The sequence below is a fragment of the Grammomys surdaster genome, unplaced genomic scaffold, assembly GCF_004785775.1.
Source record: "Grammomys surdaster isolate TR1022 unplaced genomic scaffold, NIH_TR_1.0 126248, whole genome shotgun sequence".
NCBI lineage: Eukaryota > Metazoa > Chordata > Mammalia > Rodentia > Muridae > Grammomys > Grammomys surdaster.
Window position 1 is genome coordinate 2603627 of NW_021621048.1, and position 24764 is coordinate 2628390.

General features: G+C 38.9%; 1 long non-coding RNA gene across 5 annotated transcripts in view; it reads right to left on the reverse strand.

Moving 5' to 3' along the window:
* Positions 1-24764, reverse strand: part of LOC114613565 — an 87890-nt gene that overhangs the window by 48477 nt on the left and 14649 nt on the right. The window contains exon 1 of one of the 5 annotated variants that reach the window (XR_003710200.1): positions 17137-17243. The exons of the other annotated variants lie outside the window; for them this stretch is intronic. This is a non-coding gene — a long non-coding RNA (uncharacterized LOC114613565). Of the gene's footprint in view, positions 1-17136; positions 17244-24764 lie in introns of those variants that run through there. 5 annotated transcript variants of the gene reach the window in all.

The following is a 24764-nucleotide window of genomic DNA, read 5'->3' on the forward strand; positions in this document are numbered from 1 at the left end:
TTGAGTTCAGTTTTGGAATATTTATATCATGGACCTTTCTAGCCCTACTTCAGAACTATCTTCCAGCTCTTACATTCTTTCCATATCTTCCTCAACAATGTTTCTTGAGTCTTAGCAGAGGTGATAATAAATGTCTCTCTCTCAATTATGGCCAAGTGTTCAACCTTCATTCATGCTCAGCTTCTTGATAGGTCATGTGTGTTTTTTGCATTCACTGACTTTCATTGTAGAGAGGCCTTTCTGATTTAAGAGGAGAGTAACATTAGTCTATATCTATAAACACAAATAAGTAAAAGGCAATTTGACAGTGTGTCCATTTAACTAAACATAAGTAGGTTTTTTTCTGAGTGTGGATTTTTTAAACTAAGATTTGCAGTACCAAATATGAAAGTCCTCCAGAGGACTCCTATCAGAGAGCAGTTGTTTACCACCATAACAGCCATGTCACTATTGGACAATTAGGCACACATTTCCAGGCAGACATGTGCTGTAGTTTGTAGACTTTACAACTACTGGTCCCTCTTCTTCCCCAGCAACCTTCATGGTACCTTTGAGAACTATGAAGCATAACTAGCATGGATAAATCATCCATTTCAGTTCCACCTTAATTTTTCTGTGTCTTCGTTTCTTTGATGACTCCTTCATTTTTCAATAGTATTTTATTTAATCTCCACAAGCTTGTGTCTTTAAAAGTTTACTTTGCTACTGACTTTAAGATACATTCTATTGTGGCTAGATAGGATACAAGGAGTTATCGAAATTTTTTTCTCCACTTGTTGAGATTTATTTTATGTCCAAAAGTGTGGTCTATTTTAGAGAAATGTCCATGTACTACTTAGAAGAAGGTGTACTCTTGTAGTGATTGGGTGAAATATTCTATTGGTATTCATTAGGTACATTTGATTACTGATGTCACTTTTATTATGACATTTTTTCTTCTTAAATCTTGTCTGAATGACCTGCCAATTAGTGGAAGTAGAGTGCTGATGTTACCTAATGTTGTTGTATTGAGGTTAATTTGTAGTTTAGTACATAGTAGCATTTGTTTTGTGAAACTGGTTGCACTTAGTTTTGGTGCCTATGTGTTTAAGAATGTAATAACCTTTTGGTGGACTGTTGATTTGATCAGAATGAAATGATTACTTTCTCTATCTCTATTCATCAGTTTAGTTTTTTAGCTTAGTTTTCTAAGATTTTAGTATTGTAGTCAATGCCTGTTTCCTGGTTCCATTTGTTTGAAATACTTTTCCCCATTCTTTCATTCCAAAGTAGTATCTATCCTTGAGGGTAAAATATGCCTTGAGTAGACAACATAAAGGGTGGACCATGTTTCTAAATCCAATTGGCTAGCCTATCTCTTGTGATAGGGGAGTTAAGCCACTATTATTTAAAGTTATTATTGAAACTTCCATGTTGATTGCTGTCATTATATTGCTTTTGTTAGTACTAATCTGAACACTACTTACTGTAGCATCATTTGCTTTCTTTCTGTAACATCGTGGATATGGTTATATTTCCTGTTCAGACTAAAGAGTCCCTTTCACATTCTCACTGGGCTACTTTTATGGACATAAAGTTCTTTAGCTGGTTTTTAGTTAAAGTAAGTTTTATTTTCCTCTCAATTATGAGAGAGAGCTTTGGCAAATATCACAGTCTAGTTTGACATATGTGGTCTCGGGACTTGAAGAACATTGCTATAAGTTCTTTTAAAGTTTCCACTGGGGGGAAATAGCTATTATTATGATAGCTTTGCCTTTATAGGTGACTTGTGACCATTCCTGTAGCTTTCAATATTCTTCATTTGTTCTGTATATTTAATGTTTTCATTATGATATGATGTAGGACTTCTTCCTCCCCGGGCCTATTTTCTGTTTTGTGTGCTTCTTATATATATAAGGGCATTTACTACCTATTTTTGGAAATTTTTTCTTACATTAACTTTTTGAAGATATTTGTAAGTGTTGACCAGGATTCTCCCCTCACATTCTAACCCTGTAATTCATATCATCCTAAAGATCCTGCATATTACATTGGTGAAGGTTTTGAAAACTACCCCCTTTTAATTGCAGGATTCCATTTGTCTGCCTTACCTTCCACCCATGCTATTCTGTCTTCTACATAATCTGTTCTGTTGGTGAGACTTTCCACTGATACTTTTTCACAGACTTACTGAATTTTCCATTTAAGTTTAGGTTTCCTTCTGTATTTCTATTTACTTAACATACTCCTCATATCGTGAATTGCCTTTATTGTATATTAAACCATTTTTTTTATGTTTTCTTAGACTTAATCAGAGTTTATTCTGTCCTCTTTAAATTCACTCAGGTGCTTACCCATGTCTTCCTTGAATTAGAATTCTTCAAGCGTGTTTATAATTTTTTAAATCTGCATCTTGAGACTTACCTACATTGTTGTAGAATATTGCTGTAAAATTGATTATTTTTGTGGGCATATTTTGGCTTGGTTGTTCCTATTGCTTGTGGGTTTTTTATTGTTGTGGTTTTGTTGTTGTTGTTTTATACAGTGACCTGTGAGATTAGAGTTAGGTTTTTTCTTGTCTTGCCCACCTGTGTTGAGTGGTAGTTTGTTTGTTTGTTTGTCTGTTGCCCTGACTTGGTTTTGCAAAAGGTATGGGGGGTGGGGCTTGAAATTCAGTCTTTTCATTACTCAATGTGGAGAGGCTAGAGTGATTCCAGTTCAGGGGCTAATAGAGTCCCAAGAACAGGTAATGTAGAAGACAGAATAGCATGGGTAGAAGGTAAGGAATCCTGCAACTAAAAGGGAGTAGTTTTCAAAACCTTCACCAATGTAATATGTTGGATTTTTAGGATGATATGCATTACAGGGTTAGAATGTGAGGGGAGAATCCTGGTCAACACATACAAATATCTTCAAAGAGTCAATGTAACAAAATTTTCCATATCTAGGGTAATAGATGCCCTTATAGGTATAAGCTTCATGTATACTTGCTTAGGCAAGGTTCTTGGGGCATATAATATTGGGTCCTGTGTGGTATCATTGGTGGACACATGAGGGCTCCTGTGCCAAAGTCCCATGACAGGCAGTAGGAAGGGTCTGAGTTATCTGACCACTACTGACCTTGACTTAGAACTGAAAGGATGGGGCTGGGTGGGTCCAAGGATGTCTTTCTACCTGGAGCCACCTTTATGGATGTTGGTTACCCTTCAGGACAGGGGTATACATATAAGGAGAAACAAAAAGTCTTATTCATATAAGGAGCTGCTATCTGTATAGAAGCTTGGGCAAGGTTTGAAAGCAGGTGGCTAAACAAAACAGGACCAATAATGTTTACCACTACTGGCCATCTGCATAGGCTGTTTGAACAAAGTCCTATGGTAAGGTCAAGGCATTTCACAACTTGTTTTGAGAATCTATGGCTTATCAAGGAAGAAAAAGAACAATGCTCTTAAATAAAAATCATCTAAATCATTTCATAAATTTGTGTAATTCTTATTATATGACATTTATTTTTGCCACTGAAATCAAATCAAGACTGTACGCAATCATGTGTATTGTGGTTCTTCCTAACAGCAAATGATGTAAGGAATTATACTTCAACGTAAGAGCACTGCACAGAGACACAATGTGAGAAACAAAGGGAGGGGAATAAAATCACTGGGCGTCACAAGCTCCCTTAACTCATAACCAGGGCATCACCATGAAATGCTATCTTAAAACACACACCCTCCCACCACACATGCAAAATAAAGTGACATCCAGATATTTCAGATATGAATGCAAATTAAATTGATTGAAATCTTATTAAAGAAAAAGAGGAAAACACAGTGGATTTTATTTACTGAGCCACTGCTTTGTGGCTGACCATTATTGTTAGTGCCATAATAATATCGAAATTCACTTCTGGGAAGTTTCCATTTACAAATATCTGCTTTAAAAAGGTCATCTACACTAGAAGTATAAGAGATTTAAAATGTTAGGATTGATGTTTTGCCTGAAAGCTGAAGCTGTTTCATAAAGATATAAAAGCCAGCTTTAATGAACACTATAGAACACAAGACTAGACTTTTTCTATATTTCCTATCTAATTTTGGTATCAACCATAAAATCATTACTATAAAACTCACAGACTTGAATGAAGAAATCAATCTAAATATTTGATATTGAGTAACTTGACAGATTTTACACACCTGATCAGCTCTGTGTATTGTAAAATAAGAATATGAGTGGACAGAAAACCGAGGAGGGAGGGGGTTTTTAAACACATAGAATGAGCATCTGGAAGTACAGAGAAAGAGCATCTTCATTTCCTTGACATTTAAACATGACCTGCCATTCTTATCTGGAAAGGCAGTGTGTGTAATGAACTTAAAGTCTTCCCTCTGCCGAAAGGATACTGGCAGTGTCACATTATTGGTAGGCTTTGAAGTGACTCCACCATAAAAAGGTGGAAGCAGCCAATGCAAAAACTGGAGAAGTCCTCTTTGTTAAGAACTTTTAAAAGATTACTATTTATATTTAGCCAATAATAGTAAATTTAAAGCATATTTCCTGATGTCAATACATTATGAATGCCACTTCTGTTTACTATATTGTTGCCTTTTCCAAATTAATTTAGCTTTAAATATATATATACAATTAACTAATAATCAGCAAATATAATCTGAGTATTTCATTACTTACACTTCATTCACGAGTACTTTGTGTATTTTAGGCTATATCTTTTAAACATCTTGAATGTTAGCAATGGAAAATACAGAAGAGGAGTATCAGACAGTTCTTAGTTTTAATATTATGCCACATATATAAAACTCACTGACATAGATAGGTAAAAGTAATATATGTTTTTAATAATTTTTCCATGCTGCAGATGGCAGCAATACTTCACATTATCATGGATACAGTGTAGCTAGGCAAGAGGAATCTGGAAAAAGCACATTTCAATTAGCAATTCACTTTGTGCTTCCAGTAATCTGTGAAAGCATGCAAGTTTTGTTAGTAGGAGGGTGAACTTTGATGTTCATTCTCTTATCAACAGAGAAGCAGACTACTTTTCTAACTGTATCATGCACACCACAAAGGTTTTGTAGTTTCTGCTTTGAGAGAACAGACATAATGCAATTTCAATCAATTTTGTAAGCACATATATTCCTTATGATTTCCATGAAAACTGACTAGTGTTAGTCTAAGAAGTGAGAGCAACCAAAAAGATCAGACTTAGAAGCCAGGTGTGATGGTTCACTCCTGTGATGCAAGACTAGAGCGGTTGAGGTAGCAACACTGTCAAAAATTTATCCATAGTGAGTGAATGCCAAGGCTGACGAAATGCCACAGAAAGACTCTATGTTTTTTAAAAAAATAATTCAGCATAAAACTAAAAGTAGATTCCCAAAAGCTAGCTTTTGTTTGTCACTAAGACTTAAACAACCTCAACCAAAAATTTAAAGTTACTGAGAATTTTGCAGGAAGTCTCTTGAGGATGGCCATTGTAACTGCATCATGATGCTTTTCAGAGAAACTTAATAAATGATGGGCACCTCTTGCAGCCATCGTGTCAGATCCCTTCCCCCTGGTGGTTTAATCATCAAGCCATCATCAGTAGGTCTAACAGTGAATATATGCTGGAGTAAACTTTTAAGACAATAGACTAGTATGAGCACAAAACCATGCTGCCCACACTGTCCAGAACTGAGTGTGGTGTCAGAAGGGAAAAGGGAGATAAAAAAGAAAACAACTCTATCCTGTACAGGTGATTTTCAAACCCGCAAGAATTTAATCATAGGGATAGATGATTTCTTAAATGCCAATGTCCAGGCCTCATTGCAGACCAGCTAAATTGTGGTTTGTACACCTGTTTTCTTGGTCACGGCATACTTTTAAAAGAAAAATCTGTCTAAATGTTGTATAATAAGCAACAGAAGCTACTTACATGATATTGGCATAAATTAAAATTTAGTTTGAATCCAAATTCTGTGTTTATCATTCTAAAGCTTTGGTGAATAGGCTTTGTACTAGATTCAGGACATGCTGGGATCTGTGTACTGATCCCTGGCTTATTTTCTTTGACTTGCATTTCAGATGAAGCAGGTAGTTATAAGTTAACAATACTAGCAGTGATGTGATCTCATGTCTTAGACTCCTTCCTGTACTTCAAGGCACAGTACTAATGTCCTGAGCTGGGTCTCATGGGAACTTGAAAGAGTTTCAGTCATCTGTTACAGTAAAGACGAGCAGATATGGCCCTCCCTGATGCATAGAAAACTTAGAAACTAACAATAATTAACAAGAAATTAAGCAACTTTATTCTGGTTTATGTCAGGTTGTAAATAGATAAAACACACAGATAGTGGTGACTCACACCTTTGATAACAACCTTTAGGAAGAACAGGCTAATCTCTAAGTTCAAGGATATCCTGGACTACTCACTGAGTACCAAGATAACCAGAGCTACACAGAGAAAAACTCTCTGGAAAGAAAACAAGAAGATGTACATAAATATATAGAATGGAAAGAATCTATAACATAGAAGGGACTTAAGCAAGCTGATGTGTATAAATGTTCAGCATCATGATTTACTTACAAATCATAAAAATAATACATAGTAAAAGGGAGGGAGAGGTGAAAACAGAAAGAAGGAAGAATAGAAATGTGGGGAAAAAATCTAAATACCTTATCTGCTATTGTAGAAGTAAACCATCTAAAAGAGATATTAGTATTCTCCAGCTATACATATAACATAATTCCAGACAGGCACAGGTCTACCCCAAAGGATTTAAATGTGTAATTTATGCTTGAGCAAGCATGTGTTAGATCTTGTAACAGTGACCCTGTAAAGATCTTATAGAAAGAAATATTAAATTACAGTCCCAGATTTAATTTCAGAAAAATGTTTATATAGATATTTTTTCAGAAAAAAAAAAAACACTTTGGGCCTATATATTTGAACTTGAATTGGAAAAATGTGGCCAAAGAGTAAAGCTACCCCATTCTACACAGGGACTCTTATCTACCAAACACAGAGGGAGAAATGGACTCATGATCAGAGATAGGAAGGCATTCTTGAGGATAGCCCTCACAATCTCTCAGAATACTCTTGGGGGAACTCTGGGAATTTAGGTACTTTGTTTCAGAACACAAACTTAACAATTGTTTCTTGGCCTTCTGGCTAAGAATAAATGTGTATTTTGGTTGGTTAATGGATTTTCAGACTGTACCTTGTCAAAATTAATTAAAGAAACTAGCTACAGTCTTTGTATACATGACATAGAGAAAGAGAAATGAACAGAGTAAATAACATGAAAAGGTCAAATTTTCTGTTTGCAATAGCAGAAGCACAGCTACACATCCATCTGTAAGTCACATAAAATGTGTGCAGTGTGATTAAAAGCATGACAGCCAAAATACTTCTACCTTACTGGTCTTAGTAGGCTCTAAAAATAATTGCTTCTTTAGCTTTGTTCAGTCTAGCAGAAAAATAAACATGCATTATAGAAAAATGACATCAATAGTCTTCTATTCTTAAATACGAGTAAACTAAGTACTATTATATTTACATATACACATATATACACATATACACATGTACAGACACACACATATATACACTCACATGTATATCTATACACACATATTCATATTGTGGTGGCCGGTCTTTGTTGTCAAGCTGGTCATAGCTGGAATTAATTAAAACCCAAGCATCTGGGCACACCAGTGAAGGACTCTTTTTTTCCTTTGGATTACTTGAAATATAAGACCTACCCTAGCCAGGAGGTGACCTTACATACCTTTATACCCAGTACTTGGGAAGCAGAGATAGGTGAATCTCTGCGAGTGCTCAAGGCCAGCCTGGTCTACAGAGCAAGGTCCAGGACAGTCAGCAGGACTACACACAAAAGACAGACAGACAGACAGACAGACAGACAGACACACACACACACACACACACACACACCCTGCCCTGTTGGGGTGGAGACTATTGAGGTTCAGGAATCACCACTCAAACCAAACAAACACTGATCTCAGTTAAGCAAGAATAGATTATTGAATGTACACCTTAATTCTGGACATCCAGAACTGGAAAAATAACTCAGGAGCCTAATTGTAGTCCTAGTCAACTCTCAGAATAGGCATTTTATAAGAAAAAACAGGTTCAAAAGTTCACAGGGCAAGGAGGGGAGCACTTGGCTTACAAGCCAAAATGTCATTAGCTAATCTTTAAGCTGATTGGTCCTGAGTAAGGTAAGGGGTAGAGTAGATGGGTAGTGAACAGAGAATTTCAGAACACTGAGATAACAGAGCATGAGTATTATAATCATAACTTTTTGGCTTATTAGTAGCATTCTTCAGTGTCAATCACAAAAACCGCAGTGAACTCATATGTAGGTGCAAGAAGGGCTTCCAATGGCTAGCTCTGACTCAAGCTGTTTTAGACATAACAGTTTATATTGACCTTTGATTTGATAGCCCATACATAAAGCTTTGTGGAATTTCTTAAGATGAGCAAACCTCATACAGAACACTCAGAACATATAGAACAAAACAGGGTGTGTGATCTTCCTGTCCTTGAGACAAGTCACTTCTCTGTGTCAATGATTGACAGGCATATTACAGCAACAATATGAAATAGCTGTCAGGTATGAAACAAAATGGCTACAGATATTCTGGAGGTAGAGGTATTAGACCACAACAGGGGTGTTATGGGCAAAGATCTACCCGAAATCTGGATCATTTGAGATCAGACGATCTACCCTAAATCTGGGCCACATGCTCTGGTGGCAGCCAACACAGGTAACAGCCCACACTTAATAACATGAAAGAAAGAGTGCTTTGATTTCTGTGGGCTTGCCCTCACCCTGGCTGGAAAGTCTGTAGAGGAATTTTAATCTAGCAACATGGCTACTTTTGGCAAGGGATCACATTCAAAGATAACATTTCCCTGGAATACAGACACACCCTTAGTACACACCTTTGATATCTCTGACTGGAATACAGATGTGACTTTAGGACACATCTTTAATCCCAAACAATGGCATCTAATTAAGGGACAAAGTGCTGAGTCAGAGAAAATTTTGACAGAGTGAGTCAGGGAAAGGATACGCCCAACTCTCATGAAAACAGACAGGAAAGAGTGAGGCTTCGTAAAGAGCAGTGAGGGAGTGGGAGGAGAGTTCAATTCCAAGTAGTCAGTTTGGAGGAGTTCAGGTTGGTTCAGTCACTTCAGTTCAGCTCAGCTCAGTTCAGAGAAGTTGAGTTCATGGAGTTCAGAGGCAGTCTTTCCAAGTAGGGCAATCTAGTCAAAAGCCAAGAGAAGCTAATTTGAATCAGTCAGCTTTGAAAGGATTTTGATCCAGAACAGCTGAGTTGAACCAGCCAGCCAGAGTTCAAAAAGTGCTGGCAAGGGTGAGTCTATTCAGCAGTAAGTCTCAGATGGTGAAACACTGTAGTCCCAAGTTAACAGACAGAGGCTGGAAACTGAAGCCTTCAAGGGTCTAGGCTTGCAAAAGACTAGATTGTACAACTAGAAGCTTCCAGGTTTTGGACTAGAGATAGAAATATTCTGAGCTCAGCCCAAGCCATGTATTGTAAAGCTTGGATACATCTTGAACTCAGCACCATATTGTGACACCTGAGACATTTACTGTCTCATGGAATGAACAAGTACAAGATCCTTGGCCTACCCATCAGGAGACAGTTATTGTTGGACTACTTTGTCCACAGCCTATAATCCACTATAATGAATCCTTTTGCTGCATATATATATATATATATATATATATATATATATGCAGATAGATAGATAGGAGGAGGGAGAGAGAGACAGAGAGAGAGAGACAGAGAGAGAGGGAGGGAGGGGAGGGGGAGAGAGAGAGAGAGAGAGAGAGAGAGAAGAGAGATCCAAGATTATCTACAACTGGGTCTTTATTTCTCAAGCTGTTGTTCCAAAGTTCCAAATAAGAAACAAATATTATCTGGGGAATGAAAGAGAATAAAACCTTTAAAACAATATTCTACTGTACAATGAAAAAAATGGAAAATTTTTATATTGTTTAAGAAAGACTAGGAGGCTATAAAAATGAAAGAAAATGAGTAACTCTTGGGAGGTCTTAGGAACTTCAAATTTACTTGACCACTACTGAAAATGGAAGCCTTATTCCAAACAGTTTCTTATGTTGGTGTGGCTGTCTCTCTTATGTTGGGGTCCATCCCAAGCACAGCTGATAAAGGCAAATACTATAAAAGCATATACACCAGTGCTGAAAGTGCTGTTAGGTTGTTGGTTCAGGCCCAAGCTTATTGTGGGTAACTATACAAAGCAGTTCTACTGATTTCTTTCGAGACTGGTTTCAAAGGGCACAGAACATAGCAAAATATGTAATCAACTCAGCATTAGAAAATTTCCCAGTAACAGAAAAAACATATGAGAAAATTTTCTTATAATAGCAGGCTAGCCACATAACAGTTACCTAGGCCTTAACATTTTACCTAGACCTCTGTGTGTGTGTGTGTGTGTGTATGCATGTATACTTTCTGAATCCTTTTGGTGTTGAGTATATGTATAAGTCTTTATGATTGACCACTTGGCAATGGTTAACAACTCAAGGGGCTCATCCATGGGGAAGACTAATTTTCCTTTTCTACTAGTTGTAAATTGTTAGTAATTCTTTACATTGGAGTAGAGCCCCATGAGGTTTCCCAAATCCACACTGACATACCACTTGGTACTGCCATTGTCCAGGTGTTGGTCCGGCAGCCACTGTTGAGTTTTCATGGGTGCAGCTTCCCTGTCATATATAGAAACTATTTCTCACCAGGCTTCTCATCCTCTGGCTCTTTCAAAATTTCTGCACTCTATTTCACAATGTTCCCCAAGCCTTAAATAGTAGAGTTGGTGTTATAGACAGATCAATTGTGGCTAGGTACCACACCGTCAGTTTTTCTCCGTTTATTTTGTTTTAGTTGTGTTTTCTGTAATGTTCTCCTTCTGCTGAAAAACAGATGAGGAGGATAATCTTTGATGAGGGATAAGATCTACACTTAACCTCTGGGTATAAAGATTATAATATACTTAGGGATTTCAATGGTTAAGGAAAGTATCAGGAACAGGTTTCCTTCTACGTTCCATGCTTTAATAACCACATATAGCTGGCTAAGTTTATAGTACCAAGTATGATTTGTCTCCTACTGAGCAAGCCTTAAGTCTAGCTACATGGTTACTTCCAAGATGCAAGTGACACTGTTGTACCTTTAGGAATATCTTGCCATGCTGATCATTGCTGTGGTTCATAGGCATCAAAACTGGTAGGACTATTTAATGGCTTCCTCCTTTGGCAACTTGTATAGAACCTCCCAGTACTATTACTGGTCCTCATGAAGAAGACTGTGGGTCAGACTCAGCTGAATTGTTCTACATCCCATGTCTGTAATACATGGGAACTTACCTTCAACGTCTAGAAGACAATCAAGGGCAAGAGGAATAGCCTATAGTGTCTTGAATATCTTTTGGACAACCTTGACCAACAACACAATAGGAGGTTTCTCAGGCCTAATATTGCTATTTTGTTAGGTAGTCTATGATTCTCGGGGTAAGTATTATCATCCCAAGTGGTATACTATAGATAGATAGATAGATAGATAGATAGATAGATAGATAGATAGATAGATTATATGTGTGATATATATACCATATATATGTACTATAACATACATATATATAAACCATATATACGATATAACACACACACATATAAATCCATGTATATGTTATATGTATATATCTATATAACACATATGTTTGTATATATTTAATTTCAAGTAAATATAAAATAATGGTTTCTTCTGTCTTTCACAAATATACTAAGTATTATTTATTCCTTCTCTCTTCCTCTTCAATCTTCTAATTCTTAAACAGAGGTAAACATTAGCAATAAGGATAACAATAAGGAAAAAGAAAAAGATTGAGCAAAGGCATGTAGATTAAACATTCATTACATGATCCCTTAGTAATGTGTTTGTTTAGTAAATGTGCCAAAAACAAGAAACAGGAGCCAGATTTATGTATTAGGAAAAGAAATGTCAGAGGCAATGCGTCTCCAAGTTTATTTTATGAAACTACAAAACTTTTAAAGATGTAATACATATAAATGATCCAAGAGGTGTCATAAAAATTGACAAAAACTATTAATTCTTTTCTTAAGTATTAATGCTACTATTTCTGAAAGAACTAAAGATATGGTAACACTTATGTGCAATTAAAATGTCATCAACAGAAATAGATGAAGAAAAGATGACGTATATACATGGTAGAACTTTATTTGGAAGGAAGGAAGGAAGGAAGGAAGGGAGGGAGGGAGGAAGGAAGGAAGGAAGGAAGGAAGGAAGGAAGGAAGGAAGGAAGGAAGGAAGGAAAATAGAATGCTATTGTTTGCTGGGAACTCAATGCAACTGGAAACATTTTAAACACTTGTTTTATTCTTAGTTGGGATATATGTGTTTGTCTATGTGTATGCCACATGTATGTGGGTGCCCACAGAGGCCAGAAGAGGGCATCCTTGGATTCCCTGGAACTACAGGTATAGGAGGTGAGGTAGGCAGGACTGTGTGTGTCCAGAGAAAATAACTTGAGTTATTGGAAAAACAAGAAGAATCCTTAAGCTATGGGTCCTTTCTCCAGCTCTCAATGGAGAATTTAAATGAAATGGGTAAGATACAAAATGATAAAGTTTACATGTTTTCTCTTAGGTGTAGGTCATATAATTCTTTATACACAAAAGATACACACACACACACACACACACACACATACACACACACACACACACACACACACACACAAACACACACAATTTGACCTGAATCCAAAAGTGAGACTAAAAGACAAGTGGGAAAAATCAAAAGAGGAAAGAATGCTACAAAAGCATATGGTTAAGGTATGCTTAAAAGAAATGTCTATAAAGAGTTCAACAGTAAGAATGATGAGCATATGCCAAAAAAACCAAAAAACCAAAAAACAAAAAACAATAATCCTCCGGGATAGCTGGCTTCCTGCCTCAACTTCTGACTTGTCTTGAAGCACTTGGCTATTGCAATTTCCTCTGCTGTGAGGCCTGCCCCAGGTTAGAAGCTGTTTCAATGTTAGCTTTGCTTCCCAAACAAAAGGAAGAAAAGTAGAAGCACCAAGAGATAAGATGAAGTGCTATGACCTAAGATGACATTTCAGTACCACCTCCATCGAAGGACCTCCAGGGACATAGTCACAAGGCCACTTTCCTCTGCCAGCCAGGCCACAGACATTCAAAAGGAGCAGCAGTCTGGACTACGAATGCATAAAGCAAATGTGTCATCAAACTAATACAACAACAGCATAGACAGTCTTATGTGTTTGTAAAAGTAGCATGGTGGGGCTAGGAGTGGGGGGGGGGGGCACACACACGGTGTATTCAAAAGAAGCAAAGGCTGAGGAAGGTTTAGAAACAAAGAGGAAGGAGATAACAATATATGATATTTTGAAACAATATCCTGGCCACGAAGGTTAGGAAATGTAGAATAAGGACAAGGTTGAGCAGACAGTGGACTACTGATGATGTCTTCATCTAGGATTTTATGAAAGGCTGAGATAGCTTCTCTGCAGGCTAGTAGTTCCAGCACCATACCGACAGTTGCCATGAGACAGACCTCTCTTTTCAAAACTTCAATTCTTTTTTTACCTGTTAGTTTTTAAAAGAGGTTGACAGCACTGACTGCATTTGATCCTGACAATATTCCCATTTCTTCCAGATTCTTTAGTGAAGGAAAAAGCAAAAACAAACAAAAATCGTTTAAATAAATGTTAGAAGAAATATCAGTGAATTGGACACCAAGACCTGGGAAGCACAATGTGTCCCTGCATCGAAAATTAAATCTCATTGACATCTCCCAACCAAAAGTTCTCTTGAACTTCATAATAATTGGATAATTGGATCCAAAACCCCAAAGATGAAAACCCAAAACAAGTGAAAGTACACATACAGAAGGGTAAAATAGGTCGGCTGCCCTATCAAAGTTTCCTGGAAAGTAGACAATCACTTGATAACCCTGGAAGGTGAGAGAAGAAAAAAACTCTTTACTAGTGGGATTTTGAGACTGCTCAGACCTCAGCCTCAACTGTTAACATTTATAAGCTTCCTCTGCAAACCTTCAAGGCAATTATTTTCTTAGTATAATGCTGAACCTCACAGACACCCTAATATCCATGCCTCTTTTCTGCCACTTGCAGAGTTCCTGGACAGCTCCTGTAGCATCAATAACATAGCAATAGCCATCCCAGCTCCGGGAGAGATGCTAAGACAAATCAAGGAATTAAGGCCAAACTAAATAACACAGACTGGTACCCTGGCAAGCATGGAGATCTCATTGAGGCTACAGTCAGAGCTGGTTACTCAAAGGCCTGGCAAGAATGAAGTCACTAACAAACCAGACTATTGTTTTCCATGTTCCTCTGACTGCCATAGCTCAGATGGCTTGCTGGTGATTTAGACTCTTATTTCACACTCATCAATTCATTCTGGGCCTTTAGAATTTATTGTAATCTAGCCAGTAGTCCTCTCCACAAGTAAGAGTTATCTAAATCATGTAATCACCCTTCACAGAGGAGTTGAAAGTAGGCTCTTTTCACATCTGGTACATTCATACCTTCATACAAAAGAGACACACCTCTGTCCTTCAAAAACCAGACAATTCTGGCGCTTCAACCACCTGACTGAGCCATCCTCATTCTTGGCAACACTCCCTACTTCTGGAGCTTGTAGTCCCCGTTCTTGGCAACTCTACTGCCTTGTGGGCCTTGTAGTCCATGACTCCATTCAGTAACTCAGTTTCATTTACCACCACTCCAGGAAATGTGACATCAAGTACTGACTGGCCTAAAGCCACTGAAAATTCTCCCTCATTTGACTCATCTTCCATGTAGATCTGGCTGCTGTCATGAGACAGACCTGCAACCCTTGGTAGATCTGGAGTATCACAACTTGAAGAAGATAGCCTTACCTGGGTCTCTTTTGTACTTCCCTCATGAAAGTGAAAATTGAGGGAGGGGGCAGTCTTGACATTTTAAATCTTGTTTCCTCTTCCCTGACTGCCATATCCTTGCAAACCAAACTCACACAGGAAAGGTCTGTAACATGTTTTCAGATATTCTTTTGTAACAATGATAACATAGCATTTGATCCTATGCTTTCAGAGAAACAACTGAACTCAGCTACAAATTCTAATTTGATCTGACTTGCAAGCACTGCTTCACATTGCCACAGGGTGTCTTCTTCCATGTCTCCTCTCTATATATATGCATTGCATTTTGCCATTAAAATTGAGAAATTATTTTATTTTCTATCAATTCAGAACTTTAAGCATGTAACATTTTTATTAAATTATAAATCTTTCGGTTAACTTCAAACATATTTTGAGGGCCTTATGCTCTAAATACAGATATTTTAAAAGACTAATGTTGTCAAATATTAGACACAGATTACAGAAATGTTACCTGTAGATGTCACCGGGGCATCTCCCAATAAGACTATGATGTCCACTAGGTTGGTAAAAAGCACAGAGATTAACCACTCTGGAGATCAAAAGGGAACAATGTCTGCCTTATTTCATGTGAGCAACCACTTATAGAACGGAAGCCTATCAATCATGATTGGTTAGCACCAATTGGACAGTGAGCTCTCTTACCATCAGGGTCTCTATGCAGAAGAAGCACAAGAAATGAGTCATGAAGACAGGCCAGCTACAGCTTACTCATGCCCCCTACCCTGAATTCAGTGTTCTGACTTCTAGGAATTCTCAGGAGCATGGTGTGCCATGTTTCTAATTTAGAAGCACAGTATGCCAGGTAGGCTGACAGCCAGTCATGCCAGTCATGCCTGCATTTTATCCTCCAGTTAAGAGACCTTGGAATATTCAATGACTAGAAAAATATTCAGTTAAGGTATTTCCTGTACCTTTCAAAATATATAATACCTTCTATACTCAGATTAATTTTTAAATATGAGCTGAAATGCACCTAGCCACGTCTTAAAACAGAAGTATTTCTAAATAAATACAACACTGTGTGCTGTACTTTGAAATAATTTTTTCAAAAAACATTTAGCCTGTCAGAATTGAGAACATTCATTCCCATCACAAACAATGAAATGATATGAGTCAAATGTACAAAACATGTTATTGCTTTATAATATAATTAAAATATGTTATAAAGTGAATACCAAGAATAAAGTGTCACAGATAAAAACATGTAGGCAATAATTGTAAAAAGTTATACTTGTTATATTCTGAAAAATAAGTCCTGCTATGTGGGGAAGTAAAAACCACTTCTGTTTTCAAAATGATATATGAATTTCATAATTATATATTTTTGTTCCAATATAATAGGATACACTGTGTGCATTTACCTGTAGTGATATGTTACGTAAAGCTTCTATGTCTGGGCTTTAAGTGAAATGTGTACTAAGGCCTTTGTGTCCGGCCTGAGTGACTGTTTCAGCAAAGCCTTTGTGATGTTTGGGTCAATCAGTAGAGGCTGAGAAATTGTTACAAAACTTGTTTGAACCTTGAAGAAATGTTGTTTCCCTGAAAAGTCTACATTTGGTACTACATGAGAGGTTGAATTGGGCAAAACTTGGTCCAACTGTCACTCCAGTAAAACTGTCAACCTTGGAGTTCTAACTTTTGATTATGGCTAAGCCACAGTCAAAAAGAACTGAGATTTGTGTGGATTGTCTACCCTCAAGGGCACCAAGGGCAAGAAAACGTTGGTAGATGGAAACTTTCCCATCCCTGATTAATTTTGTGTAATGACTGAATAAAAGTAACTGGAGAGAGCTAGTGGGGGCCAGGACCAACATCAACCAATATAAACCCCTTTCACAGGCACATCATTTACTGTTTTATGACTGGCCGAAGCCTCCAGATAAAGCCAACATGTAAATCTCTGTTAAATAGAGTACTTCAATCACCCAAACAGCAAATGGGAGTGGATGCTGAGGCGAGGAAGAGGAAGTATCTAAAATCATCATCCAGTTAAAGGCGAAAAGGCTCAGTCAGAAAAGCGCTTATTATGAAAGCATGTAGACCCAGGTTCAGAACATTAGCATCTACATAAAAAGCCAGTTCCAAAGTACACACCTGTCATTCCCAGTGTTAGAGAGGCAGGCAAGAGAATCCCTCAGGTTAGCTGGCCTGCCAGTCTAGCCTGGTTAGTGAACTCCAAATTCAGTGGGAGACTCTGTCTTACAAAATAAGGAAGAGAACAATTTAGGACCAGACGTTGAGCCTCTATGTAATTTGCATACACACATATACACACACACATACAACACACAGTCACTATGTATGATTCAGATATTCATTGCTATGCTTCATACATTTCTATATAATTGCAAAAGTATAGCCAAAATTTGCAGATCTATTGTCTAAAAATGGAGGGACACCATCCTGACCTCCAAGCCAAATAATCAAAATCATAATATTAAACGTTCAAGTTTAATTTCAAAACCCAAACAGCATCTGGATTTTTGAAAATATGCAGCCTGACTTACTTTACTCAAATTCAAACATTGCTCAAGGCCCATTGATCTCCCACAAGTATGGATGACTTTCTATATGCCTTAGAGCCCTCACATTTTCCCTCCTGTCCTAACATCATTGGTTATTGATGACGGTTTCCATTTCAAAGCTTCTTTCGTTTTCATTCAGTCTACATTCTTTTCATGCCAATAAAATACAATGATAAGCTGATGTGGAAACCACCAAGTTCTATTGTGTGTACACCCACTCAGCCTCTACTCTCATCCACTGTGCTACCCTCAGCCAATTCTGGGTAGGCTCTGGCACAGAACTGGGTTATGTTGTTTTTTGTTTTGTGTTTTCAATCTACCCCCATCTGACACAGATGGCTTTTGTCTTCCATATAGTTAATTTCACTAAGAAATTGTTGGTTTTTTGATTTTTGGTTTTCGGGGTTTTTTGCTTGTTTATTTTGATTTTGTTTTTTTTTTGTAAAACAAATGAAAAATTAAGTAAATATTTAGTGAAGTTGTCTAAACATAATATCTAGCACTTTAATAGAAAGTGTGTCAATCTTTGTAAAAGGGAAAAAAAGGGGGTTTTCCCCCTTAAGTAAAAGTTAAAAGTAAAAAGGTAAAATTAAAACAAAATACAACAAAAAGAAACAAACAAAAAAACTTTTACTTAAGTAAAAGTTCCAGGAATCATTTGGAAACCAAAAATTTGCTGAAAGGAATGGGGGAAAACATCTGTCTATGACTAAGACGTGTCTGTGGTACTGTGTGTGCCAATGGTCCTGTTTCCTGTCGATGACAAATACTACAGTTATAAAATAAAGTTCAGTCTTGCACTAAAGCTGAGGACATCTGGGAAAGAATGACTAAAGAGTAGAAAGAGTGCAGAGTCTGTGTTCTCTAAAGAATCAGTATCAGAGGAACAGAGATTAACTTGTCCATCCAGGAGGCCTGCATTTTTTTTTTTTGAACCAGAGGTGTGGATCAGGGGGAAATGGAGGTGGGTGGGGGAAGAATGGGAGGCGGAGAAGGAGAAACTGCAGTTGAGATGTAGAAGAAAAAAAACAGTAACAATTTATATCACCAGGAAAGCGAATTCGAGCTTTTTTCTGAGTTATTTGGATGTCTCAGCCCAGTGACTTATGCAATCACAATGGTCATAAACTCCTCTTAGGACTTTCCTGAAAGTTTCAGTAAACCACCAAAACAGTTCTGTGCTTAGAGTGCATAATGGAACGTAATGAAACCCATGACCCTGCCAGCTTCTACTTTCTTTACCCTTCCAAAGTGAGCAAGCCGTGATCGAAAAACAGAGGCAGCATTTCTTCTATAAGAAAAAGCATGGTGGTAATTAGAATTCTCTTGCCTTTTAAGAGTGAAATAAACTCTCAACTTAGGTGTCTTCGATGTGGTACTTACAGGGGATATTCTATTCTTGGGAAAAAGTCAAGCTGGATGTCCTTCCAGATGACAAGCAGGGATGCTGACACTTGAAATACGGAAGCATGGCAGAGTGCTAGCAGCTCTTGAGGAACATTGTGTCACTCATGTTGGGGAGGAACAGTGCTTATCTGCTTCCTGTGTGGAAAGGTTGGAATTACTCACACACATATTGTAATGTCATTAATTTGGGATCTATGTGTGCTTGATGGAATTTATGACCCTTGCTCTACAGCACTAAAGCTATGATTCTTTGTAAAGAAGAATGAATGTTGAAAGCTGAGTGCTAAAGATGAGGGTTGAAAGGTCACTGAGATCTAGGAGCTGGGACCTGGGAGCAGAGGCTGGTCTAGGGGCTAGGAGAAGGAGGCTGGGAGCTGGAAGCTGGGAGCTGGGGACTGGGAGCTGGGGGCTAGGAGCATGCCACAGACTCAGGCTCTCTCAAACACAGCTTATTTCATAAAGCTGCCTAAAACATACCTCGATGGTAGAGATAAAGCAAAGGCAGGGAGGAACTAGGATACATAGTGAAGGCTTTAACATCCTTAGTGTGCCTGAGATGATCTAAACATCTGCAGCAGAAAGGCAGCATCTGTAGTAAACTAACGCAAGATCTACCAAGAGTGGTTTAGGGAGGAAATTATGTGCTTCATTTTGTATGGTATACACTCATCTTAGTAAGATGAAAAATGTGCAGCTGGAGAGATGGCTCAGTGGTTAAGAGTACTGGCAGCTTGTCTGGAAGACCTGGGTTCAATTCCTATCACCTACTTGGCAAATCACAGCTGTCTAAAATTGCAGTTCTGGTGCATCAGATATCCTCATGCACACATACACACAGGCAAAACACCAATGCCCATGAGATAAAAATAAATCAAATTTGAGAAAGTGTAACAGTCCATTCTGCCTCACGTTTGGGAGCCACTTTGTCCCGGCCCTAGCTGCTGCTCCAGCCTGCAGGGCAGGGTCTAGCAAGAGAGAGAGTGGGGATGGAAGGGCAAGAGCCTCGAAGAATGGAGACAAGAAAGAGTCTGTTCAAATCTCCTTTATTGAAAGGAAATCATGGGTGTATATAAGCATAAGCAGGGGAATGCAGCTGAAGACACTTTACCACGTGTGCCTTGCAGGTGGGGGCATTAAACAACAAAACAAGATATGGGAGATATCAGAGTGTGCTCAGCTGTTGTGGGCTGTTGAAAACAAGTCTCTTGTCAGGGTATATGGCTCAAGATGGCTGCAGAGATGATAGCCACTTTCCCCTAGGAGACGGCTCCCAACAGGTCCTCCTTTTAAATTTTTTTTCAAAAGGGAAGGCTGGGAAAACTTATGGAAACCATGCCTGCCTTAGGTTGAACAAAGGACACCAGCCTCTCTTTCCCATCTCTGGATACTCAACACCCATTGCCTGAGCTCCTGTCTTAGGATGGTGAGGCCTCCTAGTTAGGGGCAAGGGTCTTGAGATGTTCTCTTACCCATCATTGACTATCCGTCTTAGCGTAAGTTAGGGGTTAATCCTCATCAGTCGTGATGACAGAGGTTTTAGCCTCTGTAAAGCTCTGGAAATAGCCCTACTTCCAGCCTGTAATAATGGACCAGCATGGATTTCATTTGAATAGCATCTATCTATTGTTCAAAAGCCATCAGTCTGTTGAACAGCATGAACCCAAGAGACAAGAGACTTAACAATATCTGAAGGTTTGATATAAAAGCAACACTCTTTTTTAAGGGTAGCACACAACTCCCTCTGTTGGAGGAGTAAAAAGTATAAGCCTCTTCTATTCTGTAGCACTATTTTAGCTAAGAAGGATAATGAAATTTACAAATGCAATATAGCAGATTCCATTCTTTCTAAACCTAAATCTATAGAAGTACAGAACTGATCATAGCTTTGATCTTAATAAAACAAGTAAGGAAATCCCCATCCCTGCCCCAGTCAATCTTAACCCCCAAAAGACAGCTATAGTAACTGTGGTAATGGGTTTTCTCTTGGACCTAAACAATGTACCCCCTCCCCTACTAAATCATAAATCAGGGAACCAAAAGTCCAATAGAGCCACCCAGGAGGTGCAGATGTTGATGTCTCCTTCTGCATTGAGAACTTCCCAAGTCAGGTATGCTGGTTGATCTGTCCTAGTTTGAAGACAATTGTCAAGCATCTTCATGTTTCCTGCAAAGAAAAAATACACTTCTCAGGGGGTTTCTCCTCCCTGGATTTGTTATTATTGTCTATTTGTTTGATCAGTCTCTCTGGCAGCCAGCGTGCAGCATCTGTCGTTTGGGAATATATGCAGACAGAACCTCTTCCCAGATAAGCACTGGATCTGGCCCATTCCAGGTTCCAGTTAATGGGTCTTTCCAGAGGACTGTTGTAAAGTTCTTTTTGGTATCAGGATGCCAGAATCTATCTGCAGCAGAATTTCCATTAGATTCTAAAGTTAAGAAATTTAAAATTTCTGGGGGATTCCTTGGTAGGGTACCCTTCCCCCTTTTGAATTTTTTCAAATTGATTTTTCACTAGCAACTGAGCAGCTTGTAATTTTTCAGTGGTTAGGGACCACTGATCCACCTAGATGGGTGAGTCCCCCTTATAGGTGATGGGATTGACACAACACTCTAGGGGTGCAGCTGAATCAATAGCCTCCATCAAAAATACCCCAAGCCTCTTCTTCCAGAGTTACCATGGACCTCAATAGGATGAGTAATCCCATTTTCACTTTTTCCTAATCCTTTCCCTGGAGAAAATACAGAGTTTATCATTTGAGCCGTGATTACTTCATTAGAGCTGCACATAATCAATCCCAACTGGGATAATAGATCTCTGCCCCAGAGATTAATGGGAAGGCCCGGGATGACATAGGGTTTTATATTCCCTGTATTTCCTTCTTTATCTTTCCATGTCAGTACCTTAGAGCTTTGTTGTGGATTTTGACTTTGGCCAATACCCCTTAAATTAGTTAAGGTTGGGGTCAGAGGCCAGGTGGTGGGCCAATCGATTTGTTTGATAATTGTCACATCAGCTCCTGTATCAACCAAGCCTCGGAATGCCTTCCCGTCGAGCAATATTGTCATCATAGGTTTTTGTTTAACTATAGGTTGTACCCAGGATGCATCAGAGGAACCAAAGCCTTGATCCCCTCTCTTAGGACTCTTATATTTGTGATTAGTAGGAATCAATGGAAGTAACAATAGTTGAGCTATCCTCCTTCCTGTAGGAATGGTGACTATATTCTGTATTGCCTTGGCCATTACCTTAATCTTGCCTTGATAATCACTGTCTATAACTCCAGAAAAAATTTGTAGTCCCTACATATTTGTACTGCTTCTTCCCACTATCAGGCCAAACACATTTGGATAGAGTGGTCCAAACACTCCGGTGGGTAAGGCCTGAGGTCCCATTTCTGGGGTTAATACTGTGTGGGTGGCAGAACTGAGGTCCAGTCCTGTGCTTCCTGGTGTTGCTCGACTAAGTTCTGAAAGGGATTGTTGTTTGCTGGTATAATACTGACTGCCCCATAAGCCTGTTTTGGCTTGTGTTGGCTCGGGGCCTGGGGTTGGCCACTGTTCTCGTTTCCCTGATTATAGAAAAGGGTGTTTTCTTGTGTATCTGTCTTGGACTTACATTAACTAGCCCAATGCCTTCCACGTTTGCAACATGGGCATAGGCCAGGCTGTTTTCTAGGTCGTCTCTGGGTCAACTCATTTTCCGCCTTGCAATCTTTTGCAAAGTGTCCAGGCTTGCCACACTTAAAACAGGCCTTTTTGTCTCTACCTGCCAAAACATCTCTTACTGATTGTCCTTGCATGGCAGCTGCCATAGCTAAGCCCTGTTGGTAGGAGGGCCCTATGCCAGAACAGAGTCTGATATATCCAGTAAGGTCTGTCTTTTTACTGTAGGGTCTAATGGCTGCTTGGCAGGCAAGATTGGCATTTTCATATGTAAGTTGTTTCACATAATCTACACCTGCCTCTGCATTACCAAAAATCCTTCCTGCTGTTGTCATTAATCGATGAACAAAATCAGAAAACCTTTCATTAGGCCCTTGTCTGACTGCTGTTAAAGATGCACCAGGGTCTCCCTTTACCGGGAGTTTACGCCAGTCCTTCATGGCTGCATTTTGAATTTGAGCGAATAAGCCTGGGTCATGTTGCATCTAGTTATCACTAGAAACAAATTGCCCTTCTCCTACTAAGGCATCAAAGGACCAACCATTACCTGCCTGAATGTTTCTCCTAGCTGTCTCTTTACAATTCTCGTGATACTCTGATTTCCAAATAAGATGGTCACCATCGCTAAGAACTGCTCTCACTAAAGTATTCCAATCACCAGGAGTCAGCCACTCCTCTGCAGCAGATTCTAAGATTGCCAGAATAAAGGGAACAGTGGCACCATTTTTTGATATAGCATTTTTTAATTCTTTAATAATTTGAAAATTAAACCGTATGATGTCTCCACGCAACTCCTTGAGCGTCTCTAGTCTCTGATACAGGGAAAACCTCAGTCTCTCCTTCCTCTGGCTGATCTGTGGTTGAACTAAAACCAGAGGAGTGGGGCTGCCTTTGGACTCCGGGTTGAGGAACACAAGGACCTGGGTGATTTTCACAGTTAGCCTCATTCTTGAGACATCTTCCCTGTCCTTAATTTTTGTAACTGATTAATTAAGTCCTGATACTCTTTCTCTAATTCTATTTGCTGTTTAAGAAAAGAAATGTGTTGTTTACGAAAAGAAGTTTTGTCCTGCAACTTTCTGTGATCTACAACCACCATCTCCACAGCAGGAGCATCTAGAGGTGGAGGCACACAGGGAGGGGGCCTTCGGAAAGAGGGCCATTCAGGGTCATAATATTTGGCTACCTCTTCCTCTCTGTTGTCCCAGTCTGACTCTGACAAGTCATTATCAACCTTTGGTTGTATTTTGGATTCTATGCGGTTCTTCTTCTTTTAAACATGAAAGACAGCATTCAAACAGTGAAACAAAAGCAGACAATTGACACACGTAAACAGCAAACAACAAAACAAAGACAGAGAGTTGAGTTCAGGCTGACTAATTTCTTGCCCCATTATCATTACTATGACCTACTGGTCTTGACAGGGCAGTTCCCCCCCCCCCCCCCCACCAATCACTTCTGTTTCACTTCTGAATTTTCAGTCGACCCTTCTTCCAGTAACGTGTCCCTCACTGGGTCTCTCATTCTTGCTGCCTCGCGTTGAGCGCCACTTTGTAACAGCTCTTTCTGTACCACATTTGGGGGCCACTTTGTCCCGGCCCTAGCTGCTGCTCCAGTCTGCAGGGCAGGGTCTAGCAAGAGAGACAGTCTGTTCAAGTCTCCTTTATTGAAAGGAAATCCTGGGTCTATATAAGCATAAGCAAGGGCATGCATCTGAAGATTTTTTTACCACGCGTACCTTGCAGCTGGGGGCACTAAACAGCAAAACAAGATATGTAAGAAAAACAAGATTTTTATCAAAGTGTGCTCAGCTGTTGTAGGGTGTTGAAAAGAAGTCTCTTGTCAGGGTATATGGCTAGAGATGGCTGCAAAGATGACAGCTGCTTTCTGCTAGGAGTCAGCTCCTGAGAATAAAGAAGGAAAAAACTGTGGAGAATTTGCTGAATGACACAGATATGCCAGCATTCTACAAAGCACTAAGAAACTGAGACCTAATATGAATGCAAGGTCAGTGCCACTGGCTGAATTAAGGTCCTCAACCCCACTTATGTTACTCTAGGTGTAATGTCTCAAAGTGATCAGTTCTCAGTACATGGAATTAAGCGGAATATTTATGTTGAATTGAAA